Source organism: Festucalex cinctus, chromosome 5, assembly GCF_051991245.1.
Source record: "Festucalex cinctus isolate MCC-2025b chromosome 5, RoL_Fcin_1.0, whole genome shotgun sequence".
Lineage (NCBI taxonomy): Eukaryota > Metazoa > Chordata > Actinopteri > Syngnathiformes > Syngnathidae > Festucalex > Festucalex cinctus.
In genome coordinates, this window is record NC_135415.1 from 3397754 (window position 1) to 3425675 (window position 27922).

A 27922-nucleotide genomic window follows, 5' to 3' on the forward strand; every position below is an offset into this window, starting at 1 on the left:
TAGGAATTTTCCACTTCAATCATAAATCTTTCACAGGAAGGAGAGACTTGCTAAATTCTTGTTCACAAAAAGTGGAGGAGGGTCACACTCTCTGAGGGGTCAGACTGCACCTCCCCACTTCATGTCTTGTGCCAAATGTTTCTAATTTAATTACTCAGCCTTATTGTCAGTTGTCTTCTGCGTAAACTTTTATTCGTACATTTTCATAGGCACAGTATAGTTTTAGTTTAAAAGTGACTTTTCTGTGGCCTGTTAGCTATCCTCTCTTTTGGAGAGCTTTTATTTTATTTCATTTTTATAGCCTTTGCTTTTCCCTCGGAATGAGGTGTTTTATGTCCATAAATACCTTAGAGGTCAATTCTTATCTCTGAGTCCTAATTTTACCACTCCCTGTCAATCTTTAACTTATCTGGAGATCTATCCATTTTTTTTATTTAATTTTATCAACATTCAAACATACAACCAACTATCAGAGCTTCACACCCACCTAATGTAGTGAGGTAGCATAATATTAGGTATAAAAATGTCTTTATTGCTTAACATTAAATCATTCCTTCACTACATATCAAAGATAGTGATATTTGAAATTCGACTCAATATCTGTACCACTTAGTTATTTTCCCAATAATAACCAAAAATCTTCTCAGTTATTAAATTCAGTTATAACACCATCTTCTTCCAAAAGTTATTGATTTTTTTTTAAAAGAATCATTCACCTAAATAATCATCACAACTACAAATTTTTTCTGTCATCTGATCACAATTTTTAATTACCATTCAAACCTAGAATAGAAATTGTATAATTGTATGATCAATTACTTACATTGCTTCCTATCACTGTCAATTTTCCATGAAAATCATATTATTTCATATATATGACTAAAACAGCAGTCCTTTACCGGTTCTGTGTTTTTCTAACTCCTCTAATCATTTTAAACTATCCATTTTATACTTTTTAGGGTAATTTCTTAACTCAGTGTCCTCTAACATTACACTTCCTTCCTGTCTTATCATCATCTACACCACCACAACTTGTTCTAAACACTTCACAAATCCCACTTTAAAATCATCCACTAATTCATCTTCTCTTTGTCCAGTTGTTCTAATTCTACCATCACAATTCTACTTTCACGTTTCTCTCTTACTTTTATCATTTCCCATGCTCAAAACAATCCAACAAAAAGGATTTTTTTTTTTCCTGTCAGAAGTTCAACAACTTGTCATCAATCACCTACTTAACTCACTCTCAAACAATTAGCTTTACCATCCAAAAACAAAAATACACAATTTTCACCTGAGGACCGGGTGATGACCTCTTCTGGGACCACTTTTTGGTCCACACACCTCATATTTGATACAGAACAAAATTTCTCAATTTCACCGTTTTAACATAGTTATGTTAGACAGGATCTAACAACCCCTTATACACAATTTAAACCCTTTTAGCCGTCATCTTTAGACAATATGACACACAGACACATACACAAGAGCTCACAGAGACAAACACAGTGAGAAGCCACACTCATACACTTTTACAGACAATACACTTATGCCTCGATATCATTAGGCTGTTAAAGCTCCAACTTTCCATTTCATTTTATTCCTTATTTAATATTGTAGTGGATTACCATTATTATTGTTATTATTTTTACTATTGTAAATTAAGCTGGCCAGCAAAAGTATATCTTGTAATCCACGTATTTCAATGCTATATTTTAGATGGATCTAATTTTTCTATGAACTTCCAATCCTTACTGGATAGTTCATCTTGTAGCTCACTTTTACTGTTTATTTTCCCCCATTTTATATGAATTTGGTACAGTCCGCGAACCTAGAGTGTCAACTTCCGCTTACCCGCAGGACTTAAATCGGGAAATATGTCCTGATCGACTCTCCAATTAAAGGGTTAGAAATTCCCCTTTTTCCTCACCCGCTCTAAGGCGTCAGCGTGAGGAGACGGGAATTAGATAAGCCGATATATCAAAGTGGATTCACCTAGGTTTGTTCACTGTCTTCTTATCATGAGGCCAATCCGTTTTCATCCACCTATCAATCCTGAGTGAGTAACCACACACACAGAGCCCAGGAAGGATAATCTGAACACCTCACTTAAATTGGCAGCTCCACTTTTCTAAGTTGTTTGCATTTGTTATTGACCTAGTAATTTAATAATCCTTGTTAGGATCATACGGATTTGTTACTTATCAAGCAGGAGTATTTGACTTATTAATACAGATGGAAGCATTGGTTAGAGGTTATTCAAATACATTTACCTTCTTCCAAAAGTCCAATTCTGTTGTCCTTCTTGGAGGAAGAAAAAATAATAATGATGCGGACTTATAAAATGTCCAAAAAAAATACAATAAAATCAAAACAAATAATAAGGACTTATAAAACGTCCAAAAATAAAAATAAAATCAAAACAAATAATAAGGACTTATAAAACGTCCAAATCTAAAAATAAAATCAAAAACAAATAATAAGGACTTATAAAACGTCCAAAATAAAAATAAAATCAAAACAAATAATAAGGACTTATAAAACGTCCAAATATAAAAATAGAATCAAAACAAATAATAAGGACTTATAAAACGTCCAAATATAAAAATAAAATCAAAACAAATAATAAGGACTAATAAAACGTCCAAATTAAAAATAAAATCAAAACAAATAACAAGGACTTATAAAACGTCCAAATTAAAAATAAAATCAAAACAAATAATAAGGACTTATAAAACGTCCAAATATAAAAATAAAAAATAAAAATAAAGTCAAATAAAATAGAGACCAGACAATAAAATGATTAATACGAACATTGTCTTTTAAACAATTCTATTGACAATAATAAGACAACCGATATGAGTCAAAAAAAATCACAACATTGTCTTTTAAACAATTTTATTGACAATAATAAGACAACCAATATTAATCATAACAATCACCTTTAATGATAAAACCTTAAATCAATAAAAATAAAATAAAATAAAATAAAATAAAAACAGGAGATTAAGAATAATATAACCTTTTACAATAAGCTTTCTAAGATTGATCATTTCTCGGAAAAGCTTAAGACCTGATTGACAATAAGATGTTTTTGGCTAAAAATAATTTGAAGATATGAGAGTGTATTAAATGGCCCCTACCCTAACACGCGATAAGTCATTCATATCTTCCTATTATACATCATTATTGCTAAAAGAGTTGTACATTACCAATCATTGAAGATAATTCCATTCACGGCTAGTCCAAGTCCTTCGGGAAAAAAATCGTAAGTCCTCAAACAGGCATAAATCCATCTTCAAAAATACTCTCCATCCAGACCAGATCGCAGGGTAGAAAGGCGTCGATCCCAGCTGGTGACGACTTTTTATCACCTTGGGTCTCGTCACTGACTTCTTCCGGTGAATGTCCTTCCGCCTCCAAAAATATCAAAGCGCACTTGTTGGGACTCATTCTCAGTAATTTTCCACAGACGAGCCATGAAGATGAGTCATAGATTCTTTACAGCTGAGTCATAATCATATGTCAAAGGTCTTCAGCTCTATTCGACAATAATAAACGTTAGAATCGATAAAATCATATATATATATTAATTAAGCAAGCATGAATAACATATATATACATGACATGTTAAATCCCAAATTCTCTCAGGGCCCTAACAGGTTGATTCTAAATTCTGTTACACATCTTGTATGTCATGTTGAGAGAACAGTACATACAGTTGATCTTTTCAATGCAGTTACAGCAATATTATCAGCGATAAAAGACAGTATCGATTATAAATAAAAGAAAAGAAAAACAAAACTTCATAGTTGGGTTTCAATGTGCTACAAACATTGATCCAAAAATCAGGTTAACAATTGTCGAGTATAGATTGTGTTGTGTATTTTATTACTTAATTCAGGATATCATTCATTTACACTAATTTATATCTGGCCTTATAAGGAATGTGTGTCCGGGCAATGCTGAGTGGGCGGCTTAGTTGTACAGGTTTGGCGGCATCTAGTGGTTACCTTGAGGAACTACACCCAGAGGCCAAAGAATAATTATCAATCCTTATAGACACCTATTGGTCTCTAACTAAGAATTGAGTCTAGCCCATTAATTTGTTATCTCATTTTACATGATATGGCGTTTCATCTGACTCTACTCAATCCACTCAATTCAACACCCCCTCCTAGAGATCAATGGTGTCCAAACTGATCAACCTCGCGAGCCCGTCGTCACCCAGCTGTAACCAGTCACCCTCATCCACCCCCCCCATGTCATCCGACAACGGAGACACCGGGGATTCAGAATGCAAGGTGTCTGACGGAGGGTCAGCAAGAGGAGACCATAGGCCCAGTTCCCTTATCATCAGGGAGGGAGATGACCCCGTCCCACCCCCATCCTCGCCCGGCACACCCTCCAGGTCATCGGTGCTCGATGAAACCGTGGAGGAGGGTGTTCTCGACAGTGGCATAACCTTACCAACTGGAGCATCCCGTCGGGCGGCACTGGGTTCCCCAGGCTCGTCAACCCGGTCCAGGATGGGCGAACTGGGCGTTACTGGTTCGTAGGGCCACTCATCCTCAACCCGACTGGATCCGACCTGTCTCAACGGGGTGGCGGCTACACAAAAGCCAGCCAAGGTGTTGAATGTCAAGCGCCGAGTACCGTCAGGCAGGCGCCATATCATGCGCATTAAAGGGAAAGTTCTCCCAATGAGTTCACCCTCATTGTTAACATGATAATGTACCTTTTTCAGGCGACTTTGAACCAAACCTTCCAACTTACTTGAACCCGCGAGGTCAGCAAAGCCAGGCCACACCCAGGAACCACACTGGATATCAATAAAAAAATCACTGACAAAGTTTAAAAATAGCCCGTCTGGGATGAGCCACATTTCTCTTCGCTCATCCACCGTGGGCAACGAGTAACAACAATGACCGTAATACTCATCCCTCACGACCCAAGCGGAGGTGAGGAGGTCATCTCCGCAGAAGACACACTGCGGCTTATCTTGGTTATCCTGTTAAACACATAAAAAAAAAAAATTCGACAATTCTTAGACCCGAGGGAAACCTAAAATATTGCGGCTCCCAATATATACATTCTAATCTTAGTCTAAGTTTCCATCCGCATCTACTCCATCGATGCAGAACACCTCTACTACGGGAGAGCGAGGGTGTGGTCGCTCTTCCGAGTAGCGGAACCTCTTGGCGGGAGAGTAAAAATAAAAATAAAAATACATAGATCAAACCCAATTTACTAACCCCAAGTGGCCGACCAGACATAACCAAAGGAGAATTAAAATTATTCCCAGCACTATTAACTTAGTTGTTCGCTATATCCGACACAACAATAAAAAGCCATATTATAAAAATTATCCAATATTCCACTTCATTACTCACGTTTTGAAGGGCGCCTGGTCTTCCAATAATACCTTTACCCAAAGCATTACAAGCCATGGTTAGTTGTTGGTTACTGTTCCGCCAAAAGATTTCAGTGAGAAGTGAGGAAGTCAGGGCTAGGGCGTCTTATCTATAATTGGATCGATCCCGCCCTTTTCTGAAGCCCATCCCCACTTCTCAATAATTTCCCCTTAGTCGGCCCCCCCATATTTTTCTGCAGCTCGTTGGCCAATAACTGAGCTTTAACCTTATTTGGTGAGGTTTTCTCTTTATAATTTCGGTGGGTAGATAATGCCAAGATCCCTCTTTTGATAACTGCAACAGCTATAACTGCTGACAGGACAATTCCTGACACTAGCAGGAACCATAGTCCTACATCATATAATAAACCATACAGCCCTGTACTTATCCCAATAACCGCCGTCTCTGCTACATCTTCTACAACTTCCCCGGCTGTAGTGGCCACAGTTTTTACTACACCTTTTATTGCCAATCCTATTCTCTCATACCAAGTACATACATGTTCCCCCTTACGATCATATTCGTCACTGTGTCCACAATGCAGCCATCTTTCAGCAGGTTCGTGGCATGTGCCAGGGCCATAAATCTTATTAAATCCCAGCCAATCAAACCCTGTAACTATATCCCCTTTACAAAGGGTCTTCCTAAATGCGTGACCTTCTAAGATCTGCATAATCGAGTCAGGAGGCTTGGGGATCATTCTTAATCCTACCATTTTGGATAAGTCATGATCTTTGTCCCATCGCGTACAATATTCTCTACCTGCAGCTTGACTCCGGATCCATTGATTACTATTATCCTTGATCCATACTGCCCCCTCATAGTTGGCATAATTCTCATCGCGATAACGTACATTACAAAAATTTTGAAATCGGGAGACTTTATAACAGGGTATACGTGCTAATACAATTGTGCATTCATTAAAATTTTTCACGGACTCTCCCCCCTTACACAACATTTCCCATGGTCTTGGATTAGCATATAAGGCTGGTCTTTCAATGTCAGGCCAAATATCGTTCTCTTTAGAGTACACCGTCGCCATATATTGATATTTAACCCAATAATTCTCCGACTCTCCTAAGCAAGGTATCACATCCTGAACCATCTCATCTTTATTGAGCCCCCACCACGTCTTACTCTCATCTCTCGTGTGTCCTTCTTTCCATGCTTGGAGCACTCCTTTAATCGTTAGGTTTGTGTTCAACCCTGTACAGTTATATATCCAATGAGTCAAAGGTGGCGTTCCTGTCTCCACCAAGGGGCATCGTGGTGAAATTCCACTTATCCACTCCTTCCTATGCAATCTGTTATACATTCTCAATGCTACACATTGGTCAATTTTATCAAAATCTCCTTTTGGGACATTATATAAATCATCCGGTGTAGGAATACGTTGAGCCCACATCCGTGCCCATACTACTTTTAACACATTTATTCCCAAAGTTTTATTAAAGGTTGATTTCAATATATATGTATCTCTTTTCCATATCCATGGAAAGGAATCATTTAGCCATACTTCATGTTTCACTTCTATTTTCTTTTGATCTAATACATTTCCGGCATATAATCTAATAAAGGGACTCAGGATTAAACTTACAACCCCCCTAAGCCCTATATCGGAGAGTGTAATTCTATTACCCTCATCTGCATAACAAAACATATGATAGGGCTCAAAACAATATTTCATCATATTCCAATCACAATGGCTATTATTATACGACTGGGCCTTTTCTAACATTAACTTGCATCCTGGCCGTCGCGTTATTACTAATTTCTTCTGTGGTATTGGTACAGGCTTTTCAAGTTTTGCAAACCCACGTAGCTTAAGAAATTTAGGTGACCTACCTGATGATGGAGTAGGAGTACCTGGCAGGTAATCAGTGGTCCCGTTGGTCCCTGGCTCCTCGCACCGAAAGGTTATACAGTTCCAACATCGTTCCCATGCCGGGCGAAATTCGGTACAGGTGTCATTCCGTGGGGCCGCCGGGTAGGTAAAGTCAGGGGCGTCATGGTCTGTCTTCAGCCAGTATCCACCTGTTGCATCTGGCAGTCTTGCACAATATTCGTTGAAGTACCAAGCAGGTTCTTCCTTCCCGATCTGGACCCAGTTCTTTCTGACGATTCTTTGTTCTTGCTTCTCCAGACATAACAAGGTAATATTGACTGTAAAGTCGCTTGTTGTGTTATCAACTCGTAGAATCACTGGATGTGCACACTTGCTTTTTGATTTCGCAGGATATATAATACTTCTTCTCAAGACCTCTAGGGTTTCATTATAATATGTGCTGTTAAAGGTGCGAAGATAGGAATTTATTACTGCTATCTTCTCCCTTCTCCATTCTACCCCACAGGGTTTTTCCTCTCCGGCACCACAGGCTCCCCTATTCTTTCCCTTCTTCCTTCTCCATTCCTCACAAACATGCTTCACCTCCACCTTCCAACACGTCTGATTGGTTATTTTAGTGGTGCCATACCGTATTTCTACTAGGTCGAGGGGATTAATCGGGGCTGTGCCAGCGATGCTAGATTTTTGACTCATCAAATAATATATCAAAAATATTATCACGACACAAAGTTGGATAGTCGCCAAAACTCTTCCATACCTCCAATTTGGTCTCTGGCGGTCGACACGAATGTTCATGTACACTCTGTCAGCTTCAGGTTGAACTTCAGGTTGTTCATAAACTGTATCCGATGGATCTTCATTCACTGGAGTCTCATAATAATTCTCTGTCCTTCTGCGCTTCGGTTGGTGTGTAATTGTTCCTCCATTGTAGTAGACATGCGGCCCTTCTCCTACCTCTAAGGTCAGAGGGTGAGGCAAGTTCAGAGTCGTAGGTCGAGGTAGGTCATACATCGGGTTTCTGTATCCAGGCGGATTCCATCCTCGTTCTCCCTCCATCCTGTAGCTCCGCTTCATGCTTTCTCCTTTTGATCTTGTCCTCTGAAAAACTGTTGAGTTTTAATATCTCCTTAGCTCCTCCTCCCTCTCCTGGGGGTTGGCTTTCATTACACAATTATCTTATCTTTTTACAAAAATGTATTTTCTTTTAATATAGGCGAGTTTTTTTAATTTATTGATAATCAATTTTCCTAGCTTCTTTTCATTTTTTATTTTTATTTTTTGACTACTTATCTTCATCATGTTTGGCCCGCAATTCAGCCAGTCTTTCTTGCATCTGATTTCGTAAAAACTCTTGATAATCAAACAACAGGGCCGTCGAGGGTCCTGGTGGCTTCTCCTGTTCAAAATTCACGGGGGTTTGGTTGGACCTCTGTATCTTAGCTTCTGCTTCCGCGATTCCTTTTTCCAATTTTCTAATCCTTTCTTCCACCTCTCCTCTCAAGGAGGCTTCTTCATGGAAGTGTTGAATTAAAGACACCCAATATGGCCTAAATTGACCAAGATCTCGAAAGAGATTACATAAAATCGGTACTAATCCTTGTAAGATATTCTCTACTAGTTCTTTACTTGTTTCTAACCTGGTTATCCGGTTCTTCAGCTCAGCAATCTCGTCTTCCATCTCCTTCTTGTTGTTGTTTCTCTGAAGATGTGGAAGGCCGTGGACCCTGGCGTCTGTTCCAAAGATGTGACAAAGATATGTTGAGGTTCAGGTGTTCTCTTACCTCATCATCCTCACTGTCTTTGCTCAAGTCAAACTTGAATTTTCTCTCTCCTGGCCCCTCCTTGTCAGGGGAGGCGCTCTCTCCCTTGGCTGGCCCTTCCTTCGATTCCGCCTTTGACCTCACGGCTGGAGTTCCCAATACTTTTCCCATCTCCAGTTATTCCTCCTCCTCCTGGCGGTCAGTTGTTATAGAGCCGTGCCTGAAATCTCGGGTCAGAACTGGTGGAGATGCAACATTATTTTCCAACAAAAGACAACTAATCAAACAAACCAGACAATTCAATTCTGATTTTAAATATTATGTTAAATTATAACCATTAACCATTCTCTAAAAATAAATTTAACAACACAATTTTTCCTTTTTTTAAAAATTACAATAACACAAGCCAACTAACAATAAATTTTCCATTTATCTTAAAAAAAAAAAAATCTCTGCCACTACAAAACAGACTCCTAATTAAAACACCAACAAAAACCTAACATTTACTTCTTTTTTTTTTTCCAAAACAAATAATTTTATCAAATTAACATCATTAACTTTATACTAATATATTTTATGCTTTATCTCAAGCTACACATCCTCTCATTTATCTCCATCGGCCAATAGATCAACAAATCAAAACTTAACGACTTTATCTGGGTTTCTGCTCTGATTAGCTGCCACCCTTCAGCTACCCCAGCTCTTATTCAGTTAACCTTTCCTTATCCTCATCCTACAATGTTGACAATACAATATGCTCTCTCCGTCCCACAAACATTCACAATACTGTGCCTCCATAGTCTCTTACAGGTCTAAATCCCACTGAGCATGCACTTTTATCCTAGGTAGACCCTTTATTCTACCATATCCACATATCTATGTTTCACATATTTTAGCCGTGCCTACCTCGCTCAAATCCGGCGTAAGCTCATCCAACCAGCCTTCGTCGGATATCTGTTCCATATTCCACTACAAATTACAAAGGTCAAGATAGCTGCTTGCCAACTAAAACCTTCTACTCCATTAACAATATATCCTCTTACTACATTTATCCAAAAATTAAATACCCCTCCAACCCTTATCTCCGCACGATGATAGCTCCTTTCACCATAACAGCTTGACAAAGGCCGGAGTGGCTGCTTCCATTTTTTTTAATTATTTGTCTTACTCCTTAACTTCAGGCTGGATTAACTGGCATTGGTTTCAGCTGCTTTACCCCTTGGAGTCCTTTTTTTTTCCCCTCCTTCTTTAATTGCACTATATTTCTATCTAGAACTTCATCACTGATGTCAATTTGGTCATACTTCGCTTTTAATCCCAAATGTCCTGACATCACATTTACAAGCACAATAAAATACTTTTCACCCTTAGTGTCGTTCACCCCCCATGGGGCCTGCTACGTCCATGCAAACTAATGCCCATGGAACATTGCTTTTAATCATCAACCCGTCCACTCGTTGTCCCAAGCATCCTGCCTTATACACAACTCGCAATTTCATATAACTGAACGGATTTTCTTTTCTGGGACCCAAAGTTCCAGTTTCTCCAGCTCCCTCTTTGTGGGCAAGGCCCTTACATGGCTCGCACTTCACGTAGGCCTTAATAACCTCCCACACAAACTCATCTGGGACCACTTTTCCTCCTTTGGGAGTATTGTCCCATTTCTCTGCTCCTACAATATTTATAGCCTGTTTTACTTTCTTATTGTAGGAGTGGAGCTATCAATTTCCGAAGCCTTCCCGTGGCCTTTGGGTTCAGGGACGTACTTTAGCTCCTGGCTACTCAGCTCCGTACCCGTGTACGTTGCCTCTACTTCTACCGGGACTACCGCCTTCGGGTTTCCTACCTTTACTCGCAGGCGGATGTCCTCTCTCGAACGGTGGGGTGTGTTATTTCCTTTAGGTCGGTTGCTATCCTTCCCGCTTCTCTTCTCCGGGATCTGGATGTCTTCTTGTGTCCATGGACACTCCTGTTCTGCAACCGAAAAAGGCTGCCTCCACTAGAACATTAGCCTAGTGGAAACACCTACCTTCTCTCCTTGGCTCTCAACGACTTCCTTCTTGTGCCAATGGACACTCCTGTCAGGAACCGAAAAAGGCTGCTTCCACTAGAACATTAGTCTAGTGGAAACCCCTACCTTTTCTCCTTGGTTCTCGACGACTTTCTTCTAGTGCCAATGGACACTCCTGTCAGGAACCGAAAAAGGCTGCTTCCACTAGAACATTAGTCTAGTGGAAACCCCTACCTTTTCTCCTTGGTTCTCGACGACTTTCTTCTTGTGCCAATGGACACTCCTGTCGGGGAACCGAAAAAGGCTGCCTCCACTAGAACATTAGCCTAGTGGAAACACCTACCCTTTCTCCTTGGTTCTCGACGACTTTCTTCTAGTGCCAATGGACACTCCTGTCGGGATACCGAAAACTTACAGTTTTCTCAAAAACACAAGGAGAAAAGGCAGAGGGTGGGGGATCAGGGATAGATTTATAGCGCCAACCTCTGTCAATGCATCCGCTATCCAAGAAAAGGGACTGTAAATTGCTTCCGACACCCCACAATAACCAAGCAAAGAATATGGTAGTTTCTCTAAAAATGGATACTTGAGATGACAAACAAATAAAATGGGCCACCGTGCCCAAGATGGTAAGCCTATATAACGTAAAGCATAGTTTAACATCACAAGGTTTGAAGAAACTGCCTCTCTCCGAGCAGCCTCTCAACATTAACTCTGTTCAAGCCCTCCTTCTCTTTGTGGACAGGCCTGAACCACCCCTTAACTCAGCCCTCCCCTCAGGAAAGCGCGATGCAGCGCGCTCTGCCAAATACACTAAGCACACTATCAGTACCTTCACAGCTGACCAAAACAGCAGGTTGCTGTTAAAACCCATTCACTTTGAATGGCTTTCCTCACACTCAACCTCTCTTAGAGTGCAAGTCTCCTGGGGGAGCCAGTCACCGTTCCTTTAACACAAAATAATACAATCTACTTCAACTCAAAAATCACACTAGACTTCCACAATTAAAGAAGTTCTTTTCCATGAAACACTATTCATCAAAGAGACTATTTTGTGTTAACTCAGGGTCGTATGACATGAAAATTTATCAGCGAGTTCGCTATCAGCTCTAAGCTCTGTGCCCTCCGCTCAGAGCCGCAAGCCTCGCTCACTCGGGTTCCTGTTTTGGGCCTCGATCGATCCCGATTTTGACAAAAATGAGTCAATCGAAGCCCCACGATATGGGCGCCACATGTCAACTTCCGCTTACCCGCAGGACTTAAATCGGGAAATATGTCCTGATCGACTCTCCAATTAAAGGGTTAGAAATTCCCCTTTTTCCTCACCCGCTCTAAGGCGTCAGCGTGAGGAGACGGGAATTAGATAAGCCGATATATCAAAGTGGATTCACCTAGGTTTGTTCACTGTCTTCTTATCATGAGGCCAATCCGTTTTCATCCACCTATCAATCCTGAGTGAGTAACCACACACACAGAGCCCAGGAAGGATAATCTGAACACCTCACTTAAATTGGCAGCTCCACTTTTCTAAGTTGTTTGCATTTGTTATTGACCTAGTAATTTAATAATCCTTGTTAGGATCATACGGATTTGTTACTTATCAAGCAGGAGTATTTGACTTATTAATACAGATGGAAGCATTGGTTAGAGGTTATTCAAATACATTTACCTTCTTCCAAAAGTCCAATTCTGTTGTCCTTCTTGGAGGAAGAAAAAATAATAATGATGCGGACTTATAAAATGTCCAAAAAAAATACAATAAAATCAAAACAAATAATAAGGACTTATAAAACGTCCAAAAATAAAAATAAAATCAAAACAAATAATGACTTATAAAACGTCCAAATATAAAAATAAAATCAAAACAAATAATAAGGACTTATAAAACGTCCAAATATAAAAATAAAATCAAAACAAATAATGACTTATAAAACGTCCAAATATAAAAATAGAATCAAAACAAATAATAAGGACTTATAAAACGTCCAAATATAAAAATAAAATCAAAACAAATAAGGACTTATAAAACGTCCAAATTAAAAATAAAATCAAAACAAATAATGACTTATAAAACGTCCAAATTAAAAATAAAATCAAAACAAATAATAAGGACTTATAAAACGTCCAAATATAAAAATAAAAAATAAAAATAAAGTCAAATAAAATAGAGACCAGACAATAAAATGATTAATACGAACATTGTCTTTTAAACAATTTTATTGACAATAATAAGACAACCGATATGAGTCAAAAAAAATCACAACATTGTCTTTTAAACAATTTTATTGACAATAATAAGACAACCAATATTAATCATAACAATCACCTTTAATGATAAAACCTTAAATCAATAAAAATAAAATAAAATAAAATAAAATAAAAACAGGAGATTAAGAATAATATAACCTTTTACAATAAGCTTTCTAAGATTGATCATTTCTCGGAAAAGCTTAAGACCTGATTGACAATAAGATGTTTTTGGCTAAAAATAATTTGAAGATATGAGAGTGTATTAAATGGCCCCTACCCTAACACGCGATTAGTCATTCATATCTTCCTATTATACATCATTATTGCTAAAAGAGTTGTACATTACCAATCATTGAAGATAATTCCATTCACGGCTAGTCCAAGTCCTTCGGGAAAAAAATCGTAAGTCCTCAAACAGGCATAAATCCATCTTCAAAAATACTCTCCATCCAGACCAGATCGCAGGGTAGAAGGGCGTCGATCCCAGCTGGTGACGACTTTTTATCACCTTGGGTCTCGTCACTGACTTCTTCCGGTGAATGTCCTTCCGCCTCCAAAAATATCAAAGCGCACTTGTTGGGACTCATTCTCAGTAATTTTCCACAGACGAGCCATGAAGATGAGTCATAGATTCTTTACAGCTGAGTCATAATCATATGTCAAAGGTCTTCAGCTCTATTCGACAATAATAAATGTTAGAATCGATAAAATCATATATATATATTAATTAAGCAAGCATGAATAACATATATATACATGACATGTTAAATCCCAAATTCTCTCAGGGCCCTAACAGGTTGATTCTAAATTCTGTTACACATCTTGTATGTCATGTTGAGAGAACAGTACATACAGTTGATCTTTTCAATGCAGTTACAGCAATATTATCAGCGATAAAAGACAGTATCGATTATAAATAAAAGAAAAGAAAAACAAAACTTCATAGTTGGGTTTCAATGTGCTACAAACATTGATCCAAAAATCAGGTTAACAATTGTCGAGTATAGATTGTGTTGTGTATTTTATTACTTAATTCAGGATATCATTCATTTACACTAATTTATATCTGACCTTATAAGGAATGTGTGTCCGGGCAATGCTGAGTGGGCGGCTTAGTTGTACAGGTTTGGCGGCATCTAGTGGTTACCTTGAGGAACTACACCCAGAGGCCAAAGAATAATTATCAATCCTTATAGACACCTATTGGTCTCTAACTAAGAATTGAGTCTAGCCCATTAATTTGTTATCTCATTTTACATGATATGGCGTTTCATCTGACTCTACTCAATCCACTCAATTCAACAAGAGTTTCCTAAGGACTGATATGTTCGAATAACAGGGTGACAAGAAATTTCTCACTGTGGTAATTCTCAAGCTTCTACCCAACAGGGCGGAGAATTCTTGCCTTTGCTTCCACAATGAGTTGTCACTTACAATCCTGTTTGTTTAAAATGAAGTAAGTATCAAGTGACACTATACTTCCATTCACTTCACACACAAGGCCTTTTCCAGCATTACACGGAATTTAAGTACGTACACGACTCCGCCATCGTCTCTTTACACGGACGTTACTGGGCTCCGTTCCCTTCACTTGCCATTGACTAGTATTCACAAGGTTTTTCCTCCCACACAGTACCTTCGTGCAGGCTGCGACAGTACCTTCGCGCAGATTTTACGTCGACATTCATTCACACTTTCCCCCGGAAAGTAAACTTTTTCTCACCCAGATGTCCTCTCTCCATCGTAAAGCCGTCAGCCTTTAGATCCCAGCTGGCGGGTAGAATTTCCAGTCCTCAAAAAGGATCTTAGGCTCACTCTAGGGAGCCTGTGCCATGGCCATGGTCTTTCTGGAGTCCACCACACCCGCTGGAATCCTTAGGCATCTTGGCATCCGACTCCAAGGACCAAATAAATGTCAGGTTTAAACACCATCTATGACATTTTTAAACTGCACAAATGAGGAGACAGACATTAAAATGAGAAAAAACAAGGCCTTTACTTGTACAAGGAGAGATGAGCGAGAGATGTGTGCTGGTCACAATCCTCTGGCTCACTCACACACATTCACATTTCCTGTCTTTACATGGAATTCGCTAACAAGTGGTCATAAAAGGAGGTTGAGACATAGCAGCGGTGTGGCATCACAAAATAAACACAGGAGACATCCTCTAACCATAAAACTTTTTTACGACCACTAATCCTTGAAGGCTGTCCATTTGTCCTGATGCGAAGTTCTTCATTCCCACATTCCAGATGTCCTTGACGTCCTTAGGTTGAATACACATACAGCAACCCAAACTGATAGTGGAATACTGAGTACATGCTTTAAAATTAACTCTGCAATAAAAGAGAAAATATGTAATAATATATACATAATAATCCTAACAAATGTGTTGCCATTTTTTTGGGCCATTTCATAGGGGTCATACTTTAACAAACTCCTCCTACAGAGTTTATTCGATCATCTTCAAACTTGGTGTGATTCATCTTAAGATGTTGAAAATGAAAAGTTATTGAAAGTTTTTTATTTCGTCACACGCTGTTGTCGTGGCATGCACTTTTTGCAAAGGAAAAAAATCCTTCTTAATGAAGCATTCCCAGTTGTACGAAGCAGCTAGAGCGACGAAAAATTGTAGACATATGTAACAGCCCAGGATGTACAAAAAAAGTCTCTTGGTGCCATGTGCTAAACCCAACAGGAAGTCCCCCAGGGGCCGGGAATCACATTTTGAGCTGAAAAAACTCCTCTTTAATGAAGCATTCCCGGTTGTACGAAGCAGCTAGAGCGCCGAAAAATTGTAGACATATGTAACAGCCCAGGATGTACAAAAAAGTCTCTTGGAACCATGTGCTAAACCAAACAGGAAGTCCGCCATTTTGATTTATGATGGGATTTGTTGCCATTTTTTGTGGCCTTTTTCAGGGGTCATATTTTAACGAACCCTTCCTACAAAATTTATCCGACTGTCTTCAAACTTGGTGTGTTTCATCTTAAGATGTTTAAGATGCAAAGTAATCGAAAGTTTTTTTATTTTGTCACATGCTGTTGCCATAGCAATGCATTGTTTGCCAAGTGCTGCTTTTTTTTTTTATTTATACATGTGTGAAAACTCATGAATCTTTGCAAACACATCAGACTTGTCATGAACATGAATTTTTTTAGATTTATTGTGCAATTTGCAATAAATAGCGCCCTCTAGACATTTTTATGAAGCATTTCCGATTGTATGATTATGCTCGACCTACAAAAAAGTATTATGTAGCCATTTGCCAAACCAAAGAGGAAGTCCGCTATTTTGATTTTATTTTGGGAATTATACATCATTTTTGGCCTTTTTCATTCCCCTTTGGGTAACACTTTATAATAACTATCCGTTATAAGTAGTTCATAGATCATTAGTTGATTGTTAATTAATGAGTTGTTAATGACTTATTAAATGTTTGTTAACTGTTTGTTAAGGATTTATACTTATGACTATAAACAGTTAATATGTCATTATTAAACTGTTAGTTATTGAGTTATAAATGACTTGTTAACTGTATATTAATCATTTGTAACTATATATTATAAATTAGTAAGACTAAGTTAACAAACTATTAGTAAATTACTTAATAATGACTTGTTAAGTATCAGTTAATAGTTTATATCTGTTATTAGGACGTTATTCTAAAGTGGTAGCTATTCCTCATTTATTAACTGTTATTAAATGAGGAACAGTTGCAACTTTACGATAATATCCCAATAGTATAAATTAGCTACTTACTAGGGGTGTGAATTGCCTAGTACCTGACGATTCGATTCGTATCACGATTCACAGGTCACGATTCGATTCGATACCGATTAATCCCGATACGAATTTATAAGTCGATTGTTGCGATTATTTTCATTCAAATTTAGAAAATACTAATCAGTAAGCTTGTAGAGTGTAAGATTTATATGAAAATGTATTATTTATTTATCTGAAATTTCAGTCTTATAGAGGTTGTAATCTGTTTCATGTTTGAACAGCATTAAAATAAAATATTAAGGCTTAATGTTCCGTTCATATAACATTCTTCCATGCTCAAGGTGTGAATCCTAAAAAAATAAAAAATAAAAAATAAATAAATAAAAAAAATAAAAAAAATCGACTCTGCCGATTATTGAATCGATTCGAGAATCGCGCGATGTAGTATCGCGATATATCGCCGAATCGATTTTTTTTTTAACACCCCTACTACTTACTAATATTTAACTTATATATTAGCTAATTCTTTACATAGTAGATGTTAACCATCTACTAATAACTATGAAACTTTGTCAAACAACAAACAGGTGGAACAAGTTGAAAGTACAGAATTTGAAGGTGAAATTTAAAATATAAAATTACTATGCCTTACCATGCCTAAATATCAATTTTCCGTACCATTGAACTTTTTCCACTCATGTGCTCCTCTACAAAGTTTCACTGGTATAGTATTAGTAGATGGTTAACAAACTATTAACAACTGCTGTAAAGAAGTGAGTTAATCTACAACTTAAATATTAGTTATTACTCTATTTATGTTATTGGGACGTTATTCTAAAGTTGCAACTACTCCACATTTACTAACACGTAATAAATGAGGAATAGTGGCAACTTTATAATAACGTCCCAATAACCTATACAAACTATGAAGTAATACTTATCAAGTCATTAGTAAGTAATTTTCTAATAGCTTGTTAACGATGTATTACTAATTTATAAAATATAGTTATGAATAATTACTATACAGTTAACAAGTCATTTAGAGCTCAATAACTAACAGTTTAAAAATATTTTTTTTACTATTTATAGACATCATTTTAAAACCTTAACAAACAGTTAACAAACATTTAATAAGTCATTAATAACTCATTAATTAACAGTTTACTAATGGTCTATTAACTAGTTATAACGGGTAGTTATTATAAAGTGTTACCAAACTTTGCACAGACAAGGCATGGAAAAAACTAACATTTTAAATGGTCCTTGTTCCATGTAACAGTACCCCAACGTGCCAGTACCCTGACGTGCAAGTAACCCAACGTTGTGCTCAATAGCGCCCTCTATGCATTTTTATGGAGCATTTCCAATTGTATGATTCAAGCGATACACAACTAAAGATGACTTGACCTAGATTTGTGAAAACTGGGAGGCATACCTATTAGCTTAAGACCTACAAAAGGTATTCTGTAGCCGTATGCTAAACCTAAAAGGAAGTCCACCATTTTGAATTTATTTTGGGAATTGCACACCATATTTTGCGTTTTGATTAAACTTTGCACACACAAGGCTTGTCAAAAACATTTTAGATGGTCCTTGTCCTATTTGACAGTACCCCAACGTGCCAGTACCCCGACGTGCAAGTACCCCAACGTGGCACGCCTTTGCTGTAGCGATGCATTGTTTGCAAAGAATTTTTTTTTTTATATGATTCAGCTAGATGTGTGAATATTGGGAGGCATACCTATCAGCCGAATACCTCGACAAAGCATTCCATAGCAATGTGAACAAACACAAAAAGCATGGCAAAACATTTACAATTTAGACGGTTTCTTATGAAACAGTACCCTAACGTGCCAGTACCCCGACGTGCAAATACCCCAACGTGGCACGGGTTGCGAGGGCCCTTTATAGCTGCTCGCAGCTCTAGTTAGGGCCCGAGCAGCGACCGCTGCGAGGTCCCTATTGTTTTTCAAGGAATTCTTATTATTCTTCTTTTTATTTTTTGTTATTATTCTTTTCCGCAAACAATCACATTTTTGAGACACTAAACGTGTACGTAAACTCACCAAATTTTACACACACATCAGGCCTGGTGAAAAATTTGATATTTTAAAGTCGCCATAGATGATAACAGAAAAATGGCTCTGGAGCGCCACCTACATAGGTTAAACGGATCCCTGTCCCGCTATGATTGTCCTACGGCTATGAAAATTGTGTGGCACCTGTAGCACATCCAGATGAACAAAAACCTCTTTGATATGTGTACCCTAAAATAGACAGGGAGTGAGATATGAGTATTTAAATGTCCAATTTTGGCCCATTTCTGCACATTTACAGGGGTCATACTTTTGCCCGCTTCTCCTACACGATTAACCCAATTGACTTCAAACTTGGGATGTACCATCTCAACACCTGGGACAACATCATGGTAAAAAATCACAAGTTTTTGACATACTATATGACGGCGGCGGGGCATCAAATTTAGAGTTTAATAATTCTTACTGAACGAAGCATTGCCGGTTGTACGTTTAATCTAGAGCTACGAAAATTGGTACACATATGTAACAGACTATGACCTACAAAAAACTCTTTTTGAACCATGTGCTAAACCTAACAGGAAGTCCACCATTTTGATTTACTTTGGAATGTGTTGCCATTTTTTTGGCCCATTTCATAGGTGTCTTATTTTAACGAACTCCTCCTTCAGTGTTTATCAGATCATCTTCAAACTTGGTGTGATTCATCTTAAGATGTTGAAGATGAAAAGTTATTGAAAGCTTTTTATTTCGTCGCACGCTGTTGTCGTGGCATGCACTGTTTGCAAAGGAAAAAAAAATCTTCTTAAAGAAGCATTCCCAGTTGTACGAAGCAGCTAGAGCTACGAAAATTTGTAGACATATGTAACAGCCCAAGATGTTCAAAAATGTCTGTTGGTGACCTGTGCTAAACCCAACAGGAAGTCCCCCAGGGGCCGGGCATCACATTTTGAGCTAAAAAACTCCTCTTTAACGAAGCATTCCCGGTTGTACGTTTCACCTAGCGCTATGATAATTTGGAGGCATACATAAGAGCCCACGATGTACAAAAAAGTCTCTTAGAACCATATGCTAAAACAAACAGGAAGTCCGGCATTTTGATTTACGTCGGGATTTGTAGCCATTTTTTGTGGCCTTTTTTAGGGGTCACATTTTAACGAACTCCTACGAAATTTATCCGACTGTCTTCCAACTTGGTGTGTTTCATCTTAAGATGTTTAAGATGCAAAGTAATCGAAAGTTTTTTTATTTTCTCACACGCTGTTGCCATAGCAATGCATTATTTGCCAAGTAAAATGCTGCTTTTTTTTTTTGTCTAAACGAGCGAAAACTCATGAAACTTTACACACACATCAGACTTGTCATAAACATGAACATTTTTGAGATTTTTTGTGCAATTTGCAATAAATGGCTCAATAGCGCCCTATAGACATTTTTATGAAGCTTTTGGAAATGTATGATTCAGCGAGATTTGTAAAAATTGGGATACCTATCAGCCGAAGACTGACAAAAAAGTTTCTAAAACCATATGCTAAACCAAACAGGAAGTCTGCCATTTTGATTTACTTTGCTATTTGTAGCCATTTTTTGGGGCCTTTTATAGGCCTCATATTTTCTACAAAACTTATCAGATTGTCTTCATTCTTTGGCGTGTTTCATCTGAAGATATTTAAGATGAAAAGTTATTGAAATTGTTTGTCAAGCCTTTGCTCTAGCGATGCATTGTTTGCAAAGAAAAATGCTTTTTTTTTTGAGAGTCTAAACATGAGCGAAAACTCAAAACTTTGCACACAGATCAGACCTCTCAAGAACATGAATATTTTAGAGATTTGTTGTGCAATTTGTTATAAATGGCTCAATAGCACCCTCTAGGCATTTTTACGAAGTATTTCCGATTATATGATTCAGCTAGATGTGTGAATATTTGGAGGCACACCTATCAGTCTAATACCTACAAAAATTATTCTATAGCCATGTGCCAAACCATTTTGATTTTATTTTGTTAATTGTGCATCATTTTTGGCCTTTCCATGAAACTTTGCAAGCACAAAGCATGGCAAAAACATTTACAGTTTAGACGGTTTCCTATGAAACAGTACCCCAACATGCCAGTACCCCGACGTGCAAGTACCCCAACGTGGCCCAGGTTGCGAGGGCCCTTTATAGCTGCTCGCAGCTCTAGTTAGGGCCCGAGCAGCGGCGGCACCGGCGGCGGTGCCGCTGCGAGGCCCTATTGTTTTTGTAGGAATTCTTCTTCTTATTATTATTATTATTATTATTAGGGCCCGAGCAGCGACCGCTGCAAGGTCCCTATTGTTTTTGTAAAAATTATTATTATTAGGGCCCGAGCAGCGACCGCTGCGAGGTCCCTATTGTTTTTGTAAAAATTATTATTATTATTAGGGCCCGAGCAGCGACCGCTGCGAGGTCCCTATTGTTTTTGTAAAAATTATTATTATTATTAGGGCCCGAGCAGCGACCGCTGCGAGGTCCCTATTGTTTTTGTAAAAATTCTTCTTCTTCTTCTTCTTCTTCTTCTTCTTTATTCTCCGCAAACGATCGCGATTTTGGGTACCTAAACATTCACGAAAACTCACCGAACTTTGCACACTCCTCAGGCCCGGCGAAAAATTTGATATTATTAAGTCGTCATAACAATGCGACTCGATAGCGCCCCCTAGCGTAGAAAAATAAAAACCAAGCCCGGCACGTTTGAGCTAGGGCAACAAAAATCGGCAGGCACGTGTAGCACCCCGAGATGCACAAAAAAGTCTATAGGTCGCTTGCACATGTCGTCACTTCCGCCTCGGATTTCTCGTAGTCGCCATGCTGGGTGGCCTCCATTTACGCAGCGATTCGGTCTAACACGTATCTATCACGTTTGTTTTCTGCGTTTAAAATTGTACATTGTTGCTGCATCGTTGGCTGTTCGAACAAAGCCAAGGGGGAAAATGGTCGGTCTTTTTTCCGAATTCCGAAAATAATTAGGAACCAGGGCCTGGAGACAGAGGAGTGCGGACTCCGGAGGGAAGTCGTTACTTTGGGCTCGTGTGTGCAGCGATCACTTTGTGAGCGGTAAGCTTGTTTACCTTTATTTAATGCATGAGGATTAATAACGTTTCGACCGCCCATATATGGGCAAGTTGCTTATGTTTTGGATTCATGAGCAAGCAAGTTCGGTAGTACAAGCTGGCTAGCGGACGTTAGCCGAAAGCTAACATCGAACATTTTCACCCAAGTAGTGCCAGTGCGAAGTGTTTACTGCTGAAATTGGATTGATTAGTCTTGGGCTTTTAATGCCGATAACATGTTTTTTGGTGGCAAAATGTAAACTTGGAAAAAAAAGAGACAGAAGGGGCTGATGCAAGAAAACAGACCCCCGGGGGTGATGCAAGAAAACAGACCCCCGGTAGCCTACACATCATGCTAAAGAACTTATTCACGGCCACCCTACTGCGGTAAAATAACCAGTCTTTCCATATTTTATTTGTTTATATATTTGTTTATTTTAACAGGTCGCCCTGCGCCCGTTTTTCTGTCCGATCATCCCGACTGGGCTCCAACATTAAAGTTGGGTCCCAAGTTACAACATCTATGTCTCAGCCCAGTCGGTGCCAAGTTATGAACGTGCACAGGAGAGACAAGCAAAGAAAAGACGACTCGAAGTGGCAGAGATTGTTGCAGTTATGCAGCCAGATGGCTCCAGTAACCTGTACCCTCAAGTACTGCTGACATCATTGACTCTGGTATGCCACTCAGAATTCATTACATGATATATTGTATGCATGAGTGAATGTATGTGTTTGTTTGTGTGTGTACACGCACCTTATATTTTAGAGACATTTGGAAGTGTTTATAGAAATAAGTATTTTCCTGTAGCAATGTTCATACATTAAAAAATGCAACAAAATGTGTACATTTCTTTTACACTGACAAAAAAACTATACTACTTTACTATATTAAACCTATTACTGGTACCGTATTTTTTTGTGATTTTTTCTTTAATTTTTTCTTTAGGGATCTCATGCCACACCGACTTGATTGCCAATGACATGATGGAAACGAAGGCGAGCATCAAAGCATTGGAGGAGGACAACATGCGACTGTTTGTTTGGCGCTAATAAAGGCAGCGTTTATACAAATTCTATTGTTGGGTTTGTTTACAAAGCTATACATAATACAAATGACAGGATTTGACTCAATGTGCAATATGGTCCCTCTTAAAGTAATGGCATAAATCTCTATTATTTCTAAAAGCACAAAAAATGAAGTGAATAATGATTAGATGTAGTAATTTCAGGGTTAAAAATTGAACTGTTAATTAATGTTTATTTTAGCACAGGTGCCTACCATCCTGAGATGACGGTATGATGTAATGTTGATGGGGTACGCAATGACTTTCATTATACTATGTACAGAGGAAAAAGTTGCTCTCTTTTAAATTTGTTTAATGTAAGACAAGTACCAGTACTGTGTTACAGTTTTCCCAATAATCCTTGTTTCACACTTGTCACAAAACCACTGTCCTTTTGGCAGTCTAGATTGGCACACTTCAAGTGATATTTGATTGTACAATCTGCTGCAGCACAAAAAACTACTTTATTCCGCATCTTTGAAGTACATGAGCAAGTGGTAGGTGACAGCGGCTGAGCAGGAACACTGGAAGTCCACTGCTGATCTAGTAAATGCTCTCCCGAGCAGTTCAGGTAAGGAGGGGATTTTGGGGGAAAAAAACTCTGGCTTTTCCAACTGGCCAAAACGAGCGATCTGGGTGGACTCGCTCAATCACACTTTGTCCACACCACAAAGTCGCAAAAGTCCGTCCAGTTAAACTCATCTGTGCCTGAATCTGAAAATATTACAAACATTGTAATGAAAATATGAAACATAGAATTAAATAAGAAACTACAAAAAGTAAAGCCATACATACCTGGTAATACTATTGGTGTTGTCGTGACAAGTGATGGGAATTGTTGCCATCTGGCACCAGACAGAAATTGGGTGTTGTGACAGCCTCCTTAACCGTGAGATCATAAGAAAAGCTGTCAGTATGCTCAGTAGTTACCATGAACACGTTTTATTGTACTGGAAACTGAAACTAAAAATACGTCCTCTTAGAGTGGTTAACCTTAACCATTTAGAATAAGTTGATTAAGTAACATGTAACTAGTGAAAGGGTAGCATTAAATTTAATTAAGCCACGGGGAGGCTGTGCATAGTTACTTTTTATTCTTATACGCTCTGCCATATTTGCCTGTTATAAAATTGTTAGAAAAACCACATCAGGTAAACCTAGCTGTGCATGTAAACACAATGATAACAGGAAGCCTGAGAACAAATCAACATTTTTGTGTGCAGAATTACCAACACCATGTGGTTTACTTACGTGCAACAGCAACCGTTTCTTCTGATGCGATGTTAAAGTTTACACTCTGTATCCACCCGCTTACAAAATAATTGTAAGCCTCCAGGGATTTGTTGGCGTGTTATGGAGCATGTTGTCAACACGAGGTAGGGAAAGATGTCCAGAGATGTCACATTTGGCCAGCAAGCTTTCTCCGTCAAAAAAAAAAATCACCCTTGGTCAGGACGAAATTAGGATCAATCCCGCCACACAGAGACACCTTCTGCCTGTATCGTTGTTTTTGATCTTCCGGTAAATCGTGAAAATACTGCGAAAATTACATCAGGTTGATAAGCTTACCGTGTAACTCGCGAGTGTACCTTGTGAACCGGCGGACACCCAATATGGCGCCCGAAGGAAAAACTCCCATGATGCATTACGATGTGCAAGCGACCTATTGGGACCATGTAGCTAAAATGTACAGGAAGTGAGCTATGAATTTTTTAATGTCCAATTTTGGCCGATTTTGGCACATTCACTGTGGTCATGCTTTTTCCCCCTATGCAAACATTTTTCATCCCATTGACTTCAAACTTGGCATTTATCATCTCAAGACCTGAGAGAACAACTGGGCAAAACATCTTGCCTTTTTGAAATACTATATGACGGGGGCGGGGCATCAAATATTGCCTTTAAAATTTCATTTGTCCAGAAAGAGCAAATGCTTAATAACTCCCATGTTCAAGCTCCAAAAAATCTCAAACTTCTCAGGCAACGTAATAGTCACGGCCTGAAAACATCTATATGATAAAATTCAGTTATACATATAGCGCCACCTAGTGGTTACAATAAATGTCATACTTTACGTTTTTAGCTACTGTGCTGAGCTTGTTGAAGGGATCCATTTGAAAATTGGTCAGAAAAGCCTTAAGATGTTGATCATGCCCCACACCGAATATTGTAACTTTTCGCCAAAGGGCGTGGCCGCTACGGTGACGCAAAGTCTGAAGATTTTTCGTGAAAATAAAAGCTGCATTAACTTGACCGAGATTATCCTATCTTCTCAAAATTTCACACATTTGATGAGAGTCCAGCCCTAAAGACATCTACTGACTTATATTTCATCTAACTGATAGCGCCACCTAGTGGCAATTTTTTTTCTTACGAATTTTCTTCTACGTTTTTCTCCAAACACGTTAACTGGACCTACCTCATATTTGCTCAGATGAGGGTTTCGGCCTTCATGATGTCACAACACGAAGTTTGTGAGTTTTCGCGAATTGCTGTGGGTGTGGCTAAGCGCTGTTCGCCAAGAAAACAACGCCAGTTTTGAGGGTCTAAACATGCACAGAAACTCATGAAACTTGGCACACACATCTGGCCTGGTAAAATGAGCAATATTTTATTGTTGATTGTGCTATTTTTACAAAAATGACTCAATAGCGCCCCAGAGAAGTTTTTAACGAAGCAGCCCCGGTTGTACGTTTAAGCAAGAACGACGAATATTTTTAGGTGTATGAGGGAGCCCAAGACCTACAAAAAAAGTCTCTTGGACCCATATGCTAAAATGAACAGGAAGTTAGCTACGAATTTTTGAATGTCCCATTTTTGACAATTTTTGCACATTCACAGGGGGCAGACTTTTGCCCACTTCTCCTACACGTTTCATCTGACTGAGTTAAGACTTGACCTGGACCATGTCAAGACCTGAGCCAACGACAGGGGGAAAAATCTTGACCTTTCGAAATACTATATGATGAAGGCGGGGCATCAAAATTTGTGTTTCGCACTGAAAAAGGATATGCTTAATAACTCCCCGGTACATGCTCCAAAAAATCCCAAACTTGACATGTATGTTAATCGTCAAGGCCTGAAGCTATCTCTATGACAACATTCAGTTATATATGCAGCGCCACCTAGCCCTTGAGGCATAAAAAAAAATACCCCACATACGGTATTTTGTACAAAAAATGTAAACTCATTCTAAGTGTGATAACTAAGTCATTTATGAATATTCTTTTAGTTTCCACCACTCAAAATGTTCACTGGCATCAGACTTATCCAAACATATATATATTTTTATTTATTTTTGATAGCCTCTGTGGACATTAAAAGCAATATCGTGAATGAAGGATATGCTTAATAACTCCACGGTACATGCTCCAAAAAAAATCCCACACTTGACATGTATGCTTATAATCAAGGCCTGAAGGTATCTCGATGACAACATTCAGTTATAAATACAGCGCCACCTAGCCCTTGAGGCTTATATAAAAAAATAAAAAATACCCCACATACGGTATTTTGTACAAAAAATGTACACTCATTCTAAGTGTGATAACTAAGTCATTTATGAATATTCTTTTAGTTTCCACCACTCAAATTGTTCACTGGCTTCACACCGATCCAAACGTATGTACGTTTCCATTTTGTTTTATTCATTTTTGATTGCCCCTTTGGACAATAAAAGTAACATTGTGCAATGAGTACAACGAGCGATGATGTGTATATACACTTTTACAAAAAATACCAATCAGGGCAACTCATTGCCTAAAAATAAAAAAGGACGCTGATTTTTGCAGGTCTTAACAATCACCAAAACCCGTTGAGCTTGACACACACACTGGCAAAAAAATATTCTACATGTAAAGGTTTATTATGCCATTTTCAAAGAAATTTTGCTTCCAATATGCCAGTACCCCAACGTGCCAGTACCCCAACGTGCAAGGACCCCAACGTGGCCCGGGCTGCGAGGGCCCTTTATAGCTGCTCGCAGCTCTAGTTATTATTCTTCTTCTTTATTCTCCGCAAACAATCGCGATTTTGGGTACCTAAATATTCACGAAAACTCACCGAACTTTGCACACTCCTCAGGTCCGGCGAAAAATTTGATATTATGAAGTCGTTATAACAACGCGACTCTATAGCGCCCCCTAGCATAGAAAAATAAAAACCAAGCCCGGCACGTTTGAGCTAGAGCAACGAAAATTGGCAGGCACGTGTAGCACCCCGAGACGCACAAAAAAGTCTATTGGGACCATGTAGCTAAAATGTACAGGAAGTGAGCTATGAATTTTTTAATGTCCAATTTTGGCCTATTTTGGCACATTCACTGTGGTCATGCTTTTTCCCCCTATGCAAACATTTTTCATCCCATTGACTTCAAACTTGGTATTTATCATCTCAAGACCTAAGAGAATAGCTGGGCAAAAAGTCTTGCCTTTTCGAAATACTATATGACGGGGGCGGGGCATCAAATATAGCCTTTAAAATTTCATTTCTCCAGAAAGAGCAAATGCTGAATAACTCCCATGTACAAGCTCCAAAAAATCTCAAACTTCTCAGGCAACGTAATAGTCACGGCCTGAAAACATCTGTATGACAAAATTCAGTTATACATATAGCGCCACCTAGTGGTAACAATAAATGTCATACTTTACGTTTTTAGCTACTGTGCTGAGCTCGTTGAAGGGATCCAGTTGAAAATTGGTCAGAAAAGCCTTAAGATGTTGATGATGCCCCACACCGAATAT

General features: G+C 38.6%; 2 long non-coding RNA genes across 2 annotated transcripts; one reads left to right on the top strand and one right to left on the bottom strand.

Moving 5' to 3' along the window:
• Positions 1-21901: 21901 nt before the first annotated feature.
• LOC144019461 (uncharacterized) lies at positions 21902-23192 on the top strand. Its single transcript, XR_013283680.1, has 3 exons — positions 21902-22120; positions 22561-22791; positions 23063-23192. It is a non-coding gene; the product is annotated as an uncharacterized LOC144019461 (long non-coding RNA).
• Positions 23193-23627: 435 nt separating this feature from the next.
• LOC144019462 (uncharacterized) lies at positions 23628-24789 on the bottom strand. Its single transcript, XR_013283681.1, has 3 exons — positions 24432-24789; positions 23976-24062; positions 23628-23894 (listed from the first exon to the last, which is right to left on the bottom strand). It is a non-coding gene; the product is annotated as an uncharacterized LOC144019462 (long non-coding RNA).
• Between the last annotated feature and the right edge of the window lie 3133 nt (positions 24790-27922).